Below are 5249 nucleotides of genomic sequence, written 5' to 3'. Positions count from 1 at the left end.
CCACTTGTTTTATGGGGAGAAAAACAAAATTAAAACAGACCAACAGATGTTTCCACTATTAATCTGTATCATCCAAAATAAACTGCAGCACATTTTTGTATATGAAATCTAGAAAGGTCACAATATACGGAGAAGCTGATGAAAAGTAAACACTTGATTCTTTCTGAAATTTTAACTATCAATAAAATGATCTGCTTATTTCATGGAAATACTTGGCACAAAGAATTTGTCACATCCTCAGTTCAGTACAATTAGAATTATATTGACTGAGGTTGATTTGGTGCCAACAACTAAATCTTTGCTCAGGAACTCATCTTTCCTACACCTTTTACTATAACCTGGTTTCAGTTTGCCTCTGAAGTGTGTGTTTTATTTCCCGTCCTACCCTCATCCCACATGGCTTAGACAATGTCCCACACTTTGATTGGTTCTTGTTTGCAAAACTAAGGACAGTCTCACAAGAAACTTGGCTAAAAATGTGCTGGTCTGTGCATCCATATTGAAACCTAAAGATGATGCAGAGAGCATCTGAGATAACAGCTGGGTTTATTTATGGAATTAAAATTTTGCAATGTATCAAAGTGTGCTTTGAGGTAATTTGGGAAAATCTGACCGCAAGTTGTTGAACCAAAAGTGGACTTTTTAAAAAAATGACAAGATAATCACACTACCAACCAAGAACTGCTTAAGACAAATGAGTTTAATGAAAGTCTAGAATTTAATGCCAATGAAATGTTGTGCAGGAATTAGATCAAAGAAAACTTTTGAACAACATACAACTAAAGGAATTTTACATTGAAGACTGGCAAAACATTTAAGCAAATTGAGGTCAGATACTATTGAGCAGTAACAAACTGTACAGAACTTCTGAGTTCAGGGTTATACTGTAATAAAACAGTACATCTATTGACATGTTTAACAAATGATTGAAGAAGTGGTTTCAAGTGTATCACCTTTAACTGTAGGCACTGTGGGAAGATGATAAAACTAAAGCAATCAATATTTTTCTTACTTATTGAGATAACTGAATTTTAAAATGAAACTTAATTTGTTGTGTAAGAAAGAGGGCTTCCTTACTAGTATGATGGTAACTTGTACAGCACCTCAGGAACACCTTTAACCAGCTGCACACAAGAAGTTTACTATTTGAGTATTTTAATAATTAGCAGGTAGCTTTTTGTTCCAGGTCCTGCACATGGAATTGCTTTTGTTTTTGCTTTTGTGTTTCACTGTTCTTTGAAAACTTCAAGTAAACTTTGAACGTGATAGAGTTTGAGTGAGATCAGTGGGTAGATAAAAATGTATTCTAAAATCGGATCCTATGCTGGTCTGTAGGTGAATCTGTTAACTGCAATGAGATCATTTTACCAGCAGTGATGCATGCACCTACTGTTTGTCTATCCCGACAACACACACAGTGAGCTTCAGATCAGTGTGATGTTCAAAAGAAAGCCTTGTTACATGTTGCCTGGTGAGTCGTTCACTGAGCATCTACGGTATATAACTCCCTTCAAAGTGAAACCAGAAACCCCACGAGTTCCTTTGCCAAAACTTTTGCTGTCAGAGAGAAAGACGTACATGTAACTAAAAGCTTTCTAACATCATAATCTCGCTGTCAGATCCTTTCTCCACCAGCACTGCAGAGGGTGGAGCAGAGCGCATACAGGTCTAACATCAGTGGCACAAACTGGAGAGCAGCTCAGGGCAAGCAGATGGACATAGGAAGTCCAGGAGGTGCCCAAGAAGAATAAGAGTGTGATGTTTATCTTCTCATAGCCCTCAGCTCAGCATTATTATTTTCTAGAACAGATGATAACGTCGAGGGGAGAAAGTAAAGCAATTCAATGTTTAAAGGACAGAAAATGTTTAACCATAAAATAAATAATTGAATAAAATATAATTTTAGAGGTGATTTATGTTATAATATTAAATGTGTTAATTAACAAGACGATATTAATCCTGTTTATTATTGCAGAAACAACAGTATGAAAAAATGTAATAAAGGTATCTGTACTTATCTGTGCTTGAGTATTTATTTTTCTGACAACTTTTCCCTTTTTCCTCCCTACATTTTAACACAAATATCTATACTTTCTACCCCTTTTATACATTTTCAAAAGAGTCTTGTTGCTTTATGTTCAGCTGTATCATTTATAGCATTTATCCTCAGGGGTTAAAGTGGGTGAGTGCAGGTGTCCTTATGTTGTAGTCAGCATCTAGCTAGTGCTACAGAAGAAGAAGGTTTCAACATTTCTAGCTCAAAAACCATCAGCAAACACATAGACTGTCTGTGAGCAGTGTTATTGGCTAAAATAAGAGAGGTTAGGTTTAATGGTAAGGACTGCTTAGTGACACTAAGCTAAACTGCAGACTTAAAGATATATAATAATAAATAATGTCCTTTTTAATCACATAATGGACTTGTATATTATATATTGTGAATCTATACTAACTATATACTAACTTTGTGTTATTCAAATGTTCCATGAAAATACTGGGTAGTTTTGTGCAGGATAAAGAGGTTAGCTTGCATTAATGTGGTGAATTCACAGTAAAGCACTGTGCTGGACTGGAACACAGTGGCTGTGGTGGCCATTGTTGGGTTACATTGTGCAGTAGTGTAGCAGAGATTAATTTACATTTAAGATGATGGCGCTTAGATTCATTCACTGAACTCAGTTCACAATCCACAAAGTGCAACAGGTCAGCTGATCACAGCCTGTACACTAAGAAAACTTGGTGTGGAGGCTGTAGCTCATTAGAAATGATTGTGAACCGTTAGTATTTTCCCCATGCTGAGCCACAGCAGATCATACTGCTGTATCTCACTTTCACCCCTGACAGACAATATTTTTCTTTATTCTCTTACTGCTTGTGTCTGAAAAAACGGATTCTGGCTGAGTACATTCATTAGAATTAGATTTTAGTTTGGAATACCATTTATATTCTTGTGTACTAGGTTCAAGGTTCAAGGTTCTTTATTATTTGTCACATGCATAGTTATACAAGTATAACACACAGTGAAATGAAGCCTGACACGCTCCTCGACATGTGCAAAAATTGGGGGGGGGGGGGGGGGGGTGTAGAGGAAGAACATTATATGGGGGGTGTAGAGGAAGAACATTATATATATATATATATATATATATATATATATATATATATATATATATATATATATATATATATATATATATATATATAGTATATACACTGGGTGAATGTGCAGTAGTAGCAGCAAGCAGGTGAATTCTGTACTTTAATATGAATAGACATCTGACTATTTTACAGGATAGACAATATAAACATATTTAAAATTAAAGGAATTGAAATGTACATTGTGCCTTGGTTTAGTGTCTGGAAGAGTCCTGTCTCAGTCAATTATAGATGATGTGAGAGGGCGGGTGTGTGTGTTTAGGGCACGGATGGCTTGGGGATAGAAGCTCCTCTTGAGTCTCTCTGTCCTTGCCCGGAAGATGCAGAACCTTCTACCAGATTGCAGAAGTTGGAACAGTTTGTTGCCTGGATGGGACGGGTCCTTCAGTATCTGCGCTGCTCTAGTCCGGCATCTCCTGGTGTAGGTGTCCTGAAGCGGGGGGAGAGCAATCCTGCAGCAGCGTTCTGCTGTACGGATCACTCTCTGGAGAGCTTTTTGGTCCTTCACACAGCTGTTCCCAAACCACGATGTCATGTTCTGTGTGAGGATGCTCTCCACAGCGCCTGTGTAGAAAATCCTGAGGATCTTTTAGGATGTTAGGATACTAATGTTAGGATACTAACATTATTTTTGTATTATATTAATATGGCAGAAATTCCAGTCACCTGTGCATAAAATAGATGGTAGAATTGTCCTTGAAGAAGCTACTTTTTAGTTTGAGTACATTGCAGCATGTACTTTTTCACTTTTACTTGAATAAAGAAGTTGAATCAGTACTCCAACTTTCAATTGAGTGTTTTTTAATACAAGTGTCTGTACTTCTACTTAAATACAGAATGTATGGAGTGGAGCGGACAGCAGACACGCTCGCTCTGCTCTATCATAAAACCAGCTTGAGACAAGGAAGAGCCTGCAGACAGAACGCAGCTCTTCCCCTGTCTCTGCCTTTTCTGTATAAAACAGGTTAGTAGCGTGCGCTAACTAATTGCAATGCACATAAAAGGCCTAAAACCTTTTCTTGTGTGTTAGTCTGATGGACTGAACAAGAACTTTCCTGCCAGTTGTAGTGCGAGTTGTTTTCCACTTGCAGTACTGCGTATGTTTTATTTTGTGGCAAATCTCCTGGACACACCTTTAATCCTGAAGTCACTAAAAGTTTTATAAGTGCGTGACTGCGTCCCGGTTAGCTCGCCGTGATCGTATAGTGGTTAGTACTCTGCGTTGTGGCCGCAGCAACCCCGGTTCGAATCCGGGTCACGGCAGAGAGGTGCACCGTCATTGGGACATTTCATTTTACTGAATTTCTCGGAGAAACAAACCCAAGGGATTAATATAGTTCTATTTATCTATCTATCTGATTAACATGAGTTCTACGTAACCTAGATCTCACTCAGTATGCTTCTACATGTAAACAGAGTCTCGTATATTTGGAATTTTGGGAGATTGTGGAATATATTTCTTTATTATTTCCTGTTGTGATGTATTGTTGCACGTGTTACGATATAAAGAAAGGTTACAACGGTAATGCTTAGAAGGTTAATCGCAGTGTTAACGCTACTGCACAGACACATTTTTGAAGCTAGACAGCAGCAGAATTTAGTTACAGATTTGTTATAAATAAGAGGACCTATAAGGGATTTTTATTTTGTAGACTTATACATAAAAAACACAAGGCAACCAAGGGGATTTAAAATGTGAACCTTACTGAATGTGATCCTTTTGTTAGAAGAGGAATGTGTGGAGAAAAGATGAACGCATGTGTAAATGAACAGAAACCAAAGATGTAAACTTCTGTGTAGTAAACAGGCGAGGGAGAGCCTGCAGTCGAGCGCAACTCACGTCCTCTGTCTCTGCTTTTTATTGGAGCAAAATAGTCATTAGAGCCACTACTGAATCCCAGCTGCAATATTTAATGCAGCCACAGATGTTAGGCAGCGTTCTGCTGACTAACATGCAGCAGAACACTGCAGTATGTGTTCTGCGCCCGTTCCACCTGTCGGTCTGCAGGCACATCGCTATATATTTAGTTAATTCATGTTTTTCATTTAATTTTGCTGGGTTTTTTTTTTTTGGGGGGGGGGGGGGGGGCTTA

The 5249-nt window shown here is 38.0% G+C and overlaps 1 non-coding gene across 1 annotated transcript; it reads left to right on the top strand.

The window, feature by feature from the left end:
- The first annotated feature begins 4347 nt into the window (after positions 1–4347).
- On the top strand, positions 4348–4419 carry trnah-gug (transfer RNA histidin (anticodon GUG)). The gene has a single exon. It is a non-coding gene; the product is annotated as a tRNA-His (tRNA).
- Positions 4420–5249: the final 830 nt, after the last annotated feature.

The sequence above is a fragment of the Astatotilapia calliptera genome, chromosome 7 (genome assembly GCF_964374335.1).
Source record: "Astatotilapia calliptera chromosome 7, fAstCal68.1, whole genome shotgun sequence".
Lineage (NCBI taxonomy): Eukaryota > Metazoa > Chordata > Actinopteri > Cichliformes > Cichlidae > Astatotilapia > Astatotilapia calliptera.
Note: the sequence above shows the minus strand (reverse complement) of the source record. Positions and strands in the feature narration are given on the sequence as shown.